Below are 14,788 nucleotides of genomic sequence, written 5' to 3'. Positions count from 1 at the left end.
GCTAGGGTTCGGTAGCTGGGACCGGGCCCGGGGCTTGAGCTCCGTCCGTCCGGCCGGGCCTGGGGTGCGTGAGCCCCCCGTCCTGCAAGCCGTCAGAGGGTCCGGGCGCTGGGGACGGGGCTCCACCGGGGCCTGGGGAGGCTCTCCCCGGCCTGGCTAGGGTTACGGAAGCTTGGACCGGGCCCGGGGCTTGAGCTCCGTCCGTCCGGCCGGTCCTGGGGTGCGTGAGCCCCCCCCGTCCTGCAAGCCGTCAGATGGTCCGGGCGCTGGGGACGGGGCTCCACTGGGGCCCGGGGAGGCTCTCCCCGGCCTGGCTAGGGTTCGGTAGCTGGGACCGGGCCCGGGGCTTGAGCTCCGTCCGTCCGGCCGGGCCTGGGGTGCGTGAGCCCCCCGTCCTGCAAGCCGTCAGAGGGTCCGGGCGCTGGGGACGGGGCTCCACCGGGGCCTGGGGAGGCTCTCCCCGGCCTGGCTAGGGTTACGGAAGCTTGGACCGGGCCCGGGGCTTGAGCTCCGTCCGTCCGGCCGGTCCTGGGGTGCGTGAGCCCCCCCCGTCCTGCAAGCCGTCAGATGGTCCGGGCGCTGGGGACGGGGCTCCACCGGGGCCCGGGGAGGCTCTCCCCGGCCTGGCTAGGGTTCGGTAGCTGGGACCGGGCCCGGGGCTTGAGGTCCGTCCGGGCCTGGGGTGCGTGAGCCCCCCCGTCCTGCAAGCCGTCAGAGGGTCCGGGGCTCCACAGGGGGCCCGGGGAGGCTCTCCCCGGCCTGGCTAGGGTTCGGTAGCTGGGACCGGGCCCGGGGCTTGAGCTCCGTCCGTCCTGCCGGGCCTGGGGTGCCCCCCCCCCCCCCCCCCGTCCTGCAAGCCGTCAGAGGGTCCGGGCGCTGGGGACGGGGCTCCACCGGGGCCCGGCCTGGCTAGGGTTACGGAAGCTTGGACCGGGCCCGGGGAGCAGGTGTGGCTGGCATCATCCACTACGCTGTCCGCGCGTAGTTTTCCGCCCACCCCTAAGTACTTTTAACCGAGCAGCCAGGTTTAAAAGTGTCAATGCATGCTAACGCACTCACTTTTAATGTGGTGTTTCAACCTCCACGGCCAAAGGCCCACTAGGATGGGTGTATTTTGTAGGCAAATAACTTCCTGGACAAGCTCCCTTGTGCTTTAATCTTTGATTACCGTATTCTGGTCTTGAGGCGAGTGTCGCTCTGACTGTTGAGGTACATGACACAGGATTAAATCCATTAAAATATGTAAAACCAAGAAACCAATGCATCACACTTTCATGGTTGGTAGAAACAGCTATTTTTGTTATTGTTATAAAAAATGGATCACGTGCTTTTATGATAAGCACTTTGAACAGAGCTTTTTGGAATGTGTTTTGTATCCTTCTAGTTCATTTAATTAACTCTTGGTGACCGAAAGACTGTGTTGAGAAAATAAACGTGCAACCTGCAGAGGTGAGAGTTTAATCCACCGAGTTAGATTGAAACGCAGTGCTAACAATGATATAGGGACACAAGGAAAACGTTTGATTATTGTGGCAGAGTGTAATCAAAAACTTTTTCACAGATTTCACTAAAGCACAAGACAGCAATGGCATGGGCAGGAATAGTGGAAGCCTCCTTAACACCTTGCATGCTGATGAAGAGCTCAGCTGGTCGTGTTGCACGGTGGCCGTGTGCTGGTGACAAGCTGAGCTCGTCATGGCCTCTGCGGAATGCCCACGCAGGGATTATTACCCCGCTGTGCTGGCCGTTCCATTGAACGGGCGTGGCCATGACGAGCCAAGCTTGTCATCAGCACCGCGGCGCCGCAGGGGAATTAGCCACGCGGCGATGGGGTTAGGACAAGGGGCAGGTACTATACAAGTAGCAAGTGAAACGTGTAGATGCAAAAGACACAATGTCCCTCAATGCTGTCTTCTTGGATTGGATCTTAACAATTTACACACAGATTTAAGTAACAGATAGAGGTCTCATCAGCTCTTCTATTGAGATTTAACATGTCACCATGCTGATCTCAGAATGAGCTATTACTAACATCCCTCCTTCTCTCAGAACTGAGCGCGCGGTGATGCTTGGCAGTAGAACAGAGCATCGCAGGAGCACTCGATCTCAGTAATATCAATATCCGTGCAGAGTTTACATCAACCCATGCCAATGTCTCACTGTTTTTATTTTGCCAATGTCTCACTTATTGGATGCCATTGCTTGATGTATCTTCGGGTAAAGGTGCGATGCAATTCTTGAGTAGGAGTGTTCCATATTCAAGGCCTCATAACTTTGGGAATCCAATATTTTAACTTCAAAAGTTTTGCTAAGCAAAGAGCTTACTAAGTTTTAAAAAATGGCGGGCGGCGGAAGCACCCTCTATAGCAGTGGGAATGTCCCATTTTGGGCATGTCAACTTTACAATGCATCCTTCACCACTTAGCACCTTTGCCAGGTAGTGTTTACTGTGCAGGAAAGTACCACGAAGGCTATTTATAGGTACCTCACAATGCAGGACTTTACCATGCATGTAAGTTGTGTTTTTTAATTACATAAGCACATATATAGTTCAGTGTAATTATGTGAAATATGGCAAGATTACATTAAACTAATTTCAATCACATGAAATAGAAATCCGTCATTTTGCATTACATTTTAGCACAAAATGCATCCCTGCATTAGTTTGTGGCACAATGACATGTTAAATAAAAGCACCGTGAACACAGTCATCTGCATTTGGTTGTTCCTGTGTTTTTGTGGCAAGTTTTTTTACAGTGAATTACACCATGCACTGTAAATTGTTACCACAAAGGGCACATAAATTGGCATAATGGCTTAATTTTTCTGAAATTATACAAATTAAGCCAGCGTAATTTACATTTTGCCCAGACTAGATATGAAGTGGGTAATTTTCCAAAAATGTTAGGATATCTGGACCATTGGATCCTGCAGGACTTCTATGGAAGTCCAGCTGAGCCCAAAATGTTAAAACTGCTTGAATCACATTGGCTGATTGAGCCTTTTCTTCTGACACCCAATGGAGTCCAACAATTACCCTGGACTGTACTGCAGACCCTCACACTCACACTCACAGTAACATTTTGCAGGTGCAGTTACTGGACTCAGGGGCTCAGTACCAAAGTCCTTGAAAAGAAATCAGAATAAAGGCGCATTCTAGGTACCCCTTGGCCATCAGGCTTCTTACACAAATAATCATAACAGTGACATCAGACAAGATTTAAATTAGCGACCATTACATGCAGGATTACTAGTAATGACCACCACTGTACATCTGGCCACTTCACTAACATTGTCCTAAGAAAATGTGTTATCATTATTTGATTTGGAATGCATTTAGATGCCCCAACTGATTACAATAATGATTTTCTTTGGGTCCAATGTACGGAACTACTCTAATGAGACCAAACAAGGCCCTCCTGTGGGGTCTGTCTGTACTCCTGTGGGAGTCTGTGCAAGTGTCTGCCTTATGATACCTCTTAACTGTGCAAGTTCCTTGGGAGTACCACAGTACTAGAAAGTAATTACCAAGTACTGAAAGCTGGGGTTGGTCAAACATGGGGTTGTGTGCAGGGCCCTAACAGCACATGGCCAAAGTTTGAGTGCAGAAGGAGTGGCTGCATGCAAAGGGTTGGATGGTGGTCCAATTTAGAATTTGATTTAAAAAATCTATGAAAATACAAAAGGTTAAAGTGATTTTTGGTTAGATTAGGTTCTAACACCTTAACATTTGTTTTAAAATAAAACAGAAATTCACTGAAAAAACAAGGGTTGATGTTACCTTATTATTAGGCGGCGGAAGGTGAGAAAAAGTGTTTTTTTTAAACCTATAAAACACGGAAATACACAAGTTATAGTTAAGTCAACTTCCTATATCTGGCAGCTTCATCATGCACTTCCTATGACCTCACAAATGTAGTAACTTCTCAATCAATCAATCAATCAATCAGGGAATTGTCAGGCGCACTACTCACCTGGCAGGGTCTCAAGGTGCTGGGGAGGGAGGGGTGATGGTGAGCAGCTCCGGTCAGTCGAAGAGCCAGATCTTGAGGGTCTTTCGGAAGATGTGCAGAGAGGGGCGCATCTGATTTCCACTTGGATATCCCTCCAGGACTTGGCTTTGATGTAGGAGAAGGATCTTCCCCCCGTTCTGGCTCTGCGGATGCGCAGGGTTTGGGCAAGGTTGGCAGATCAGAGGTTTCTCTTGGGTATGTGGAAGAATATTCTTTCTTTGAGGTATTGGGGTCCGGTGTTGTGGAAGCATTTGTTGGTGTTGGTGGGTATCTTGAAGGTTACTCTCTTCTTGATGGGGAGCAGGTGTTGGGTGATGTGTTCTTGTCGAGGGATGCCGAGGGTGAGTCTGGCTGCAGTGTTCTGTATGGTCTGAAGTTTGCGAAGCAGGGACTTGTTGATTCCAGTGTAGAGGGTGTTTCTGTAGTCCAGTCTGCTGGTTATGAGTGAGTGGGTCTTTCTTGATTCGGTGGGGGATCCATTTGAAGGTCTTGCACAGGCTACGGTGGTTGTTGAAGCCGGGGTCATGAGAAGGGAATAGTCGAGTATGATGCTGAGGTCAGTGGGGGTGGGCAGGCTGCAGAGGGCTTTGGGCCACCAGGTGTTGTCCCATGCGGTGGGAGAGGGTCTGAGGACGAGGGCCTCCATCTTCTCTAAGTTGAGCTTCAGGCAGCTGCTGCTCATCCAGTATACAACGTCCTTCATTCCTTCCTGGAAGCTGTCAGGTGGTGGTGGGATCCTTGGTGAGGGAGAGGATGAGCTGGGTGTCATTGGCGCAGGAGACTATGTTCAGTCTGTGCTGTCTGATGATGGCAGCTAGTGGGGCCAAGAGATGTTGAAGTGCATCGGGCTGAGAGAAGATCCTTGAGGTACTACGCAGTTGATGTCTACATGTTTAGAGAGGACGGGTGGCAGTCTGATTCTGTGGGTTCTGCTGGAGAGGAAGGAGTGGAGCCATTTGAGGGCGGTTCCCTGTATGTTGGTATCATGGAGACTGGCAGCGAGAGTGCGATGGGAGAAGGTGTAGAAGGCTGCGGAGAAGTCCAGTAGGATCAGGGCCATGGTGTGTCCTTGGTCAAGGAGGTTGCGGATGTTGTCTGTGGAGGCCAGTACGGCGGTCTCGGTGCTGTGGTTGCTTCGGAATTCGGACTGGGAGGGGTCGAGAATGGAGTTCTCTTCAATGAACTTCGTTAGTTAGGCGTTGAGGATCTTCTTCCTGACTTTGGCTGCGAAGGGGAGGAGGGAGATGGGTCGGTAGTTCTTGAGGTCTGAAGGATCTGCCGAGGGCTTCTTGAGAAGGGGCTTGACCTCTGCGCGTTTCCAGTCATCAGGAAAAATTGCAGTTTCGAAGGAGGTGTTGATGCTGCATCGTAGTTCCATTGCAATGGCAGAGCCAGCTCTGTGGAAGATGTGGGAAGGGCAGGGGTCTGTGGATGCTCCTGAGTGGATGCTTTTCATGGTTGATTCAGTCTCTTCTGTGGTGGCTGGGGTCCAGGCGGAGATGGTGGGTTGACTGTCGTTGGTGTGGGGAGTGAGTGGTTTAGTCCTCCTGTGTCAGTTTGTTGAAGTTGTCATAGAGGGACTTAATTTTTAGATGGAAGAAGGTGCTGAGCTTGTTGCGGACGTCCTGGGAGAGGGTGATGCCTGTGGCTTCGCTGGGGGGTTTAGCAATAACCAGTCTTTCTTCATCCCTGATTACATCAATGGTGCATGGCTCTCTGTAGACCTAGTGGTTTAATTCTTAACCTTTTAGCACAGTTCAGGATCGTGATTATTTTTTATAACACTGTGCCATGCAGTAGCAGCCTGTATAGGGCGCGCTGACGGGCGCTGACGTGGGGTGGGCGAGTGGCAGGGTGGGGAGTAGTAAAATGTGCAATACTGCCGATTTCAGGTAAGTAAACAAAAAATAAATAAAATGAATTTCTTTGCGCAAGCTGCATCGCCAAATGTGATGCAGCGTGTGCAACAAAGTTCTTTTTGTTTATTTATTTATTTATTGTATATGTTTAGCAGAAGCTAAAAGAGCATTTGGAAACAACAATGTAGGTAATATTTGCACATGCCAGAGTGAATTAAGTCAGCCCTGAGAAATCATAAAAAAATGAGTTGATGAAGTTTCCCTATTAAGAGCGTACTTGGGGACACTCACTGTTAAAATTAAGACAAAGTCATATGGAAAATGTAAAGAGGCACTTAGGTTTCAAGGAAATAGGAGAGCACAGACTGTCAGGAGTTCAGAAAACACTGGGATACTCTGAGCATTTTGCAGATGGCTAAAAACTATTGCCAAAGACAAACGTCCCTCCAATGCTTGTTTAAAAATAGCTGATACTTTTTGCAAGCAGGGGGTTGATTAATTTTCCGGAGTGCATCCCACCTCCACATGACTCAAAGAGAAGATGGTGATGACTGAAATGTTCAAGGAAAACATAATGATTAGCATCCAAAATAAGAATTTAAGGGGTTTTCCTTAATAAAACAAAACAAGCATTAAACTGTCTGTGCTTGTGCCGGTGAAGTCACTCTGCTGTTCTGTTTAATATATGCATTGGTACAGGGTGCTTAGCTCTCATTAACTCGTGAGGTTGCCTTGGCTATAGTGCAAACCTGACCAAAGGGCTATACATCGATGCGCTGTTTTTTCCTTTCTAAAGCAGAGTGAGAGAAAGTGATTTCTCCAGAATTTATGTAAGGCATAACTTGCTAAATCAGCTGCTCTGGCCAGCATAGGAATAATGCTGCTCTGCATTTGCTGCACTTAAAAACGATACTTTTTTCAAGTTCGAGCTGTGAGCAGAGTCTCAAACACGCTCTGTCAGATCTTCAGCCTTCAGCCTTTCCGGCGAGTCACAGCTGCTGCTGTTAGCTCCTGGCTTCCAAGGTGTGCGCTTTAGGAAGCAGGAGAGCCCACCCCCCCTGACTCGAACAGCCACGGCTTGGAGCTGTCATCACCAAGGCTGGCTACTTGGAGCCTTGTTATGCAGATGCACTTCTTTGGCTGGCAGTGGAAATGTCCGAGCGCCCTTTTATTTTGCTTTCCAAGGATAGGAACACTGCCCAGTGCCTCAGAGATTCTTTTAAAAAGAATCAAAAGAACCATGTAATTTTAAACTAAATGTTAGCTCAGACGAAATAACATAATATATTTAGAGGCACTGGTCAGTCATTTACACAGAATGATAAATAAGCTTCACAATAAGGGCCTGTTATTTTTAAACCTTTCTCAGTCTGTTAAGTTACAGTTGCTCGATATGTAGTTTCTTTTTTCTATTGGTCTTTTACTTTAACTATGCTTTTGTTTTGAACGTGTTTTGAGAATGAATGAATTTGCAAAAATAAATACAGAGAGGACACATCTTTTCTTGTCTGTATTTATCTGCAAAAAAACAGTAAAAGCGGAAAAACTGGGAGCCTTAAAATCCTTTTAGCAATGTTTACAAAACAATTAATAATTTTCAGAAACAATTAATCTAAATTCAACAGCTTAAAATATGTTTTAACATTTGGTTATGCATGTTTTCCTTCGAAATATCTGTGCTTTCTGCTGCTAGCATCTGTTCCTAATGAGCAAAGTGTGTTTAAATGCAAAGTGTGTTTAAGACTGCAGTACCGCCTCCTGTCTACAGGGGCAGAGAGAGCAAAAATATAAACACACTTACAAAACACAGGTCCCCACAAGGCAATTTTTTAAAAAGTTGTAAAAATTTACACGGATGTTCCTGAAGTCATTTTCTATCATTTAGAAGACATTGCCTTGTGGGGACCTGGGTTCAGGTCCCCACAAGGCAATCAAGTCCCCACAGCGTGAGTGTGTTATCACACCCAAGTCCCATCAAGGATAGTAACACAAACCCACACAAACACAGCAGACACTTATAAGTATACCCAGACAAACATGAACACAAGCACACACACACACAGCAAAACATATATACAAAGACACACATAAATGCAATAACAAAAACACCTACAGGCACATGCATACAATCATTCACAAATACACAGGTATACACACACAGCCGGTCATACATACATAACATACAAACACACAAATACTAATGAAAAAAACGCATCCATATACAAAAATACAGTCACACACACAGAGATACACAAACATGCATACAAACATGCATGCACACAGTCCTACACAGACACATTCAAGTACATACACACAAGCACACAGTGTTCATTAGAAGTTCTGAACAACTGACAATACAGTAAATTTCTGCTGGAATTTTTCACAGCACCGGTATAATTGCTAGCTGCAGTTTTACTGCAGCATTACAAGCTTGTCTCTGATGACAGGTGAATAACTGTGAGAAGTCGTGTTTTACAGGGATTGCCACATGTTGTTCCGATCTTTGCCAGGTTTTTTCTGTCACAGGAACACTTAGGGCTGCAGTGTTTCTCTACATCTCCTAACCCTACTCTGACCAGCGATTACTTGTCACTGGCCTAATTAAGATTTCTGTTTTAAGTAAGTAAAAAAAAGACTTTATTGCATGATTAATTAAAATATTTGCAAAAGAACACATTTAAATGAAGCAGTGTATACAAATACATTCAATAAAAGAAACCTCAAAATTCATTACAGTAAATGTTATTTTAAGAACATTTGGTTAGTATATAAAATCTCTTATGTTATAATAAAATTGAGTGTGACAGAGAGACCGAAAAAATTATTATCTTAATCTATGTGCAGTATGCAATGCCCAATGTTCTATTAAAGTATAACAATAGGGGCGTGGGGGGGGATATTGGATTATGATATCTATTTGGAAACAGTATGCAGAAGTTTAGGTTATGCAGCGTCTGCCTTTTTTAATATGGCCCTCTAGATTTAGGGGGCCATTAGGATGACGGGCGGACTTAGTCCGCCCATCATCCTACCGGTGAAAGGGACCACCTGCCATAAAGGTGGGGGTCCCGTGGGCAGCAATAGGATGCGTCCACCACAGTGGCAGGCGCATCCAGCATTCCTACCATTGTGGTGGGCGGTGCACTCAGCACCGCCCGCCACAATGGCAGGAAGGCATGCTGTGCACTTCCATGCACAGCATGGCAGGCACCGCGCGGTGCCTGCCATGCTTGTGCATGGGAGTTCTGGGGATACCATGGGTATCCCCCATGTGCACCACCCAACCCCCCAGAGTCCATGGGGGCCCGCATCGGGCCACCAAAGCAGACTCCGCAGGCTGCCACGGAAGGGCATCTTAAAAAGCCCATTGTAATATGGCTGGCGGTGTCTGATAGACACCGCCACCATATAAACCCTTTTCCGCCCCGGTCGCAAGGCGGGGGCGGAAAAGCGGCGGTTGGTCTTTCCGTCCACCGCGGAACTCCCAGCAATGTTAATATGGCTGGGGTCTTTGCAGCAAGGATGGCGGGTGGATCGCCCCCGCCAGGCCGGCGGTGGCTACCGCCAGCCTGGCGGGGGTGATCCGCCCGCCATCCTAATGGGGCACTTAAGTCTATTAAATAACAGTTGAGTTTAGCATAACTTTTGGAGTTTTCTGTTTTTATGTGTTAGTGATGCTCTGTAAGGATGTGTACGGCTACCACCAGGTTGCCCTTAAGTTGCTCTGTTAATACATGTTTTTTTAAGTAGTGCGTTTGCGTTTATGCTCTGTGGGTAGTACTGGTGTGTTTAATTGCCTTTCTGTCTGTGCAGCGGAACCGGAGGAGAGACCCTATCTCGCTGGTAGGAAACCTTGAGATTGTGTGTGTTTTGTGTCTCTTTGTGCAGGTGACATGAATTGCTTTTACTATGGGGATGCGAGTGGCGCTCATAATGGCAGTGAGTATTTGTCACTGTATGTGTGTGTTTAATTTGTCAGGTGTTGCAGTGTTCTTTGGAATGCTGTGCAGTTGTGGGTCTTCTTGGTATGTGTTTTGTTATGTTGATGCTTGTAAAAAACAAGGGTTCCCTGTGCAATTGATAAATATAACCCCTAGGTCAGGGAGAAGCAGTATGAAAAGTAACAACCCAGGCGATTGGTAGAGACTTGTTCACATAATAGTGATAAGAACACAGCACCAGTTCCGTAAAGGAAGGAGACAGTTTTTATTTAACAATGTTTAAAAAGAATTTGTACATGAAAAATATCACAATATAGAACGTTAAAAAGTATGAATTGAACACATACTGATACAAAACATAACAGAGAAGTGACAATAAAATTAATTAAACATCATAAAACATCATTTCATACAAATTATCTAATAATCATACTAATCATAGAATAAACAGTAATTAAAGGGGTGTCTCGTCGACGCGCGTTTCCGAGACCAGCGCCTTCTTCAGGACACAATACACAAAGACCTAAATACAAAAGCATAATTATTCATTGCAAAAACATAATTACTCATAAAAAAATTCATCTGTAAATACATCAAATATTATAACCTAAGTACAATTTAATAAATTGCATCATCTCCAAATTTAAACAACATGCATGCTGTCTCCAACAGAACGAGGGGGGGTTGGGCTGGGCCTTTTAATAAAACAAGGAGACCCAAATGATGAGGGTATTTAGCAGTAAATCTCAATGCTCATTCTCAGAACAATAAGGGGGGAAAAAGGATATGAAGAAGGTAGATCAAAGATATAAATAAACATAACTCAAATAAGAATTGCATCCTGTGAGATTTTCAGATACAAAGAGTATGTCAAATAGTATCAAATAAAAAGAAAGAACACAACATATCTAAATCTCTTGTGTATCACATCTCTCCATGATACTATGTTATTGGGAAAGGGCAAGCCCCATAGATAATGTATTTCATCACTGACACGTGAATAGATAACAAGAATAAGGTGTCCATGGGACGAAGAAGGCATATGTATTCTTCATGAGGACCATAGAATCCAGATTGAAAGCATAGTTTTAGATGACAGAGGTCAGTATCTAGTAAGTATGTTGTTCCTAGCAACAATGATTAAACAAGTCATAATGGCTATTACTTACTTCAAAGCAGGGTCGTTGCCAAATATATTCACTTGCGTTATCCCTTAAATTAGATACAAATCCCAAAATAAGGAAAAGTTCTAAAGGAAAACAAAAAATCGGAGTTCGTAAGTTTTGTGATAGAAACAATTCTTTTATGAGTATTACACGAAGCGAGATTTGCAAATGCAACAAGCCATGACTCGATTCTATATAAAAGTGCCTAGGGACTCAAAAGTACAGTCTTCTGTATATGGATTTACTCCAGCTTCAAGTAGTTTTAGCGCATATGATGGAAGCAAAATCCTTTTCAAGAACAGTACAAAGCTGAAAAATGCAGAGATACAAGTATAACTATGTGCAAAGGAGGAGGAATCCAATAATTCGTCAACCCTGTTACATGCTATTTCGAAGCCTACCTCGGAAATACTTCCTGTATATTACAATGCGGTAACGAGTGAATATACGATGTGTTGAAGAATTCAAATTAAAACTCCATAAATGCGGGATCTGTAAAAAACATAATAGGAACTAATTTAGAAACTGAAGAAAAAATATAAGTGTATAACATGAATGAAATTCAAAATAATTAAAGAAAAATACCTAATTGTTAGAACAGGCGTGCCTTGCCTCCACCGTTTAAAGGATTCTTATGTGGACGTAACGATCAAGGATATGTTGATCAATACTAAGGAATGAGATAAAATTTATTTTAGAAACGTATTAACGTTGCAACCAGACCTTCCTCGCAGACAAAGACGCCAGATTGTCTAATGCCGAGTGTACTAAGATAAAAGGACGTACCTCTAAAAAACTTGTTATTCGTCCTAAATCAAAGTAACTCCATCCGTGTGGCGAAAGATGAAAGATGACGCAAGCATGAATCAAACCTGCAAAAATGCAGAATAAACTAAGTATGGTAGAGCTGTCCAAGCAATCCGTAAATTTCAATAGTAGTTAACCTTCGGACATGAGAAAGTCTCAATACCCGAGAACACTGATGGAACGTACTTGCAAATAAGGAGCGAAGCAACGTGTGGAGGCAGGCTGGAACGTCAGGATCTTCCGGGTCACAATCGACGTACGGATAACAGGAAGCAAGAGCCAAGTGAAGGCCCGCCTTTAAATAGGTATGCGATTCACATTGTCGAATCACAATGTTTGATTCATCGAGATAGAAATGGGACTCCGAATTCAGTGGTACCGAACCGGCAATATGGAGGAGTCAGACGTATCACCAAAAGGGGAACCTGATTATAAATTGTTAGTGAATTATCTTATTACCATCCAAAACCTAATGATGTTGGTAATAAAATAAAATACGGGTATGAAGCCTCATACTGAGATTTGAACAAAAAATAAAAAATAAAATAAAAAAATAAAAAAATGTCTTCATAACCCTCAAAATGAAATTCCTATATAAATAAGATTATTTCAATGAGCACGGAGATTTCTATGATAAACCAGCATAAATATTAATGAAAAAAACCCTACACAGACAGGCTGTGGGTAAAGTGCTTGTAAAAAACAAGGGTTCCCTGTGCAATTGATAAATATAACCCCTAGGTCAGGGAGAAGCAGTATGAAAAGTAACAACCCAGGCGATTGGTAGAGACTTGTTCACATAATAGTGATAAGAACACAGCACCAGTTCCGTAAAGGAAGGAGACAGTTTTTATTTAACAATGTTTTAAAAAGAATTTGTACAAGAAAAATATCACAATATAGAACGTTAAAAAGTATGAATTGAACACATACTGATACAAAACATAACAGAGAAGTGACAATAAAATTAATTAAACATCATAAAACATCATTTCATACAAATTATCTAATAATCATACTAATCATAGAATAAACAGTAATTAAAGGGGTGTCTCGTCGACGCGCGTTTCCGAGACCAGCGCCTTCTTCAGGACACAATACACAAAGACCTAAATACAAAAGCATAATTATTCATTGCAAAAACATAATTACTCATAAAAAAATTCATCTGTAAATACATCAAATATTATAACCTAAGTACAATTTAATAAATTGCATCATCTCCAAATTTAAACAACATGCATGCTGTCTCCAACAGAACGAGGGGGGGTTGGGCTGGGCCTTTTAATAAAACAAGGAGACCCAAATGATGAGGGTATTTAGCAGTAAATCTCAATGCTCATTCTCAGAACAATAAGGGGGGAAAAAGGATATGAAGAAGGTAGATCAAAGATATAAATAAACATAACTCAAATAAGAATTGCATCCTGTGAGATTTTCAGATACAAAGAGTATGTCAAATAGTATCAAATAATCAAGTAAAAATAAATAACGTCTTTGTCTGCGAGGAAGGTCTGGTTGCAACGTTAATACGTTTCTAAAATAAATTTTATCTCATTCCTTAGTATTGATCAACATATCCTTGATCGTTACGTCCACATAAGAATCCTTTAAACGGTGGAGGCAAGGCACGCCTGTTCTAACAATTAGGTATTTTTCTTTAATTATTTTGAATTTCATTCATGTTATACACTTATATTTTTTCTTCAGTTTCTAAATTAGTTCCTATTATGTTTTTTACAGATCCCGCATTTATGGAGTTTTAATTTGAATTCTTCAACACATCGTATATTCACTCGTTACCGCATTGTAATATACAGGAAGTATTTCCGAGGTAGGCTTCGAAATAGCATGTAACAGGGTTGACGAATTATTGGATTCCTCCTCCTTTGCACATAGTTATACTTGTATCTCTGCATTTTTCAGCTTTGTACTGTTCTTGAAAAGGATTTTGCTTCCATCATATGCGCTAAAACTACTTGAAGCTGGAGTAAATCCATATACAGAAGACTGTACTTTTGAGTCCCTAGGCACTTTTATATAGAATCGAGTCATGGCTTGTTGCATTTGCAAATCTCGCTTCGTGTAATACTCATAAAAGAATTGTTTCTATCACAAAACTTACGAACTCCGATTTTTTGTTTTCCTTTAGAACTTTTCCTTATTTTGGGATTTGTATCTAATTTAAGGGATAACGCAAGTGAATATATTTGGCAACGACCCTGCTTTGAAGTAAGTAATAGCCATTATGACTTGTTTAATCATTGTTGCTAGGAACAACATACTTACTAGATACTGACCTCTGTCATCTAAAACTATGCTTTCAATCTGGATTCTATGGTCCTCATGAAGAATACATATGCCTTCTTCGTCCCATGGACACCTTATTCTTGTTATCTATTCACGTGTCAGTGATGAAATACATTATCTATGGGGCTTGCCCTTTCCCAATAACATAGTATCATGGAGAGATGTGATACACAAGAGATTTAGATATGTTGTGTTCTTTCTTTTTATTTGATACTATTTGACATACTCTTTGTATCTGAAAATCTCACAGGATGCAATTCTTATTTGAGTTATGTTTATTTATATCTTTGATCTACCTTCTTCATATCCTTTTTCCCCCCTTATTGTTCTGAGAATGAGCATTGAGATTTACTGCTAAATACCCTCATCATTTGGGTCTCCTTGTTTTATTAAAAGGCCCAGCCCAACCCCCCCTCGTTCTGTTGGAGACAGCATGCATGTTGTTTAAATTTGGAGATGATGCAATTTATTAAATTGTACTTAGGTTATAATATTTGATGTATTTACAGATGAATTTTTTTATGAGTAATTATGTTTTTGCAATGAATAATTATGCTTTTGTATTTAGGTCTTTGTGTATTGTGTCCTGAAGAAGGCGCTGGTCTCGGAAACGCGCGTCGACGAGACACCCCTTTAATTACTGTTTATTCTATGATTAGTATGATTATTAGATAATTTGTATGAAATGATGT

General features: G+C 43.1%; 1 protein-coding gene across 1 annotated transcript in view; it reads right to left on the bottom strand.

Moving 5' to 3' along the window:
- Positions 1-14,788, bottom strand: part of LOC144819159 (uncharacterized) — a 505,388-nt gene that overhangs the window by 229,904 nt on the left and 260,696 nt on the right. The gene's annotated exons all lie outside the window — the stretch shown is intronic.

This window comes from Lissotriton helveticus, chromosome 2_1 (assembly GCF_964261635.1).
Source record: "Lissotriton helveticus chromosome 2_1, aLisHel1.1, whole genome shotgun sequence".
NCBI classification, from domain to species: Eukaryota; Metazoa; Chordata; class Amphibia; order Caudata; family Salamandridae; genus Lissotriton; species Lissotriton helveticus.
This window is presented reverse-complemented; position numbering and strand designations above follow the sequence as displayed.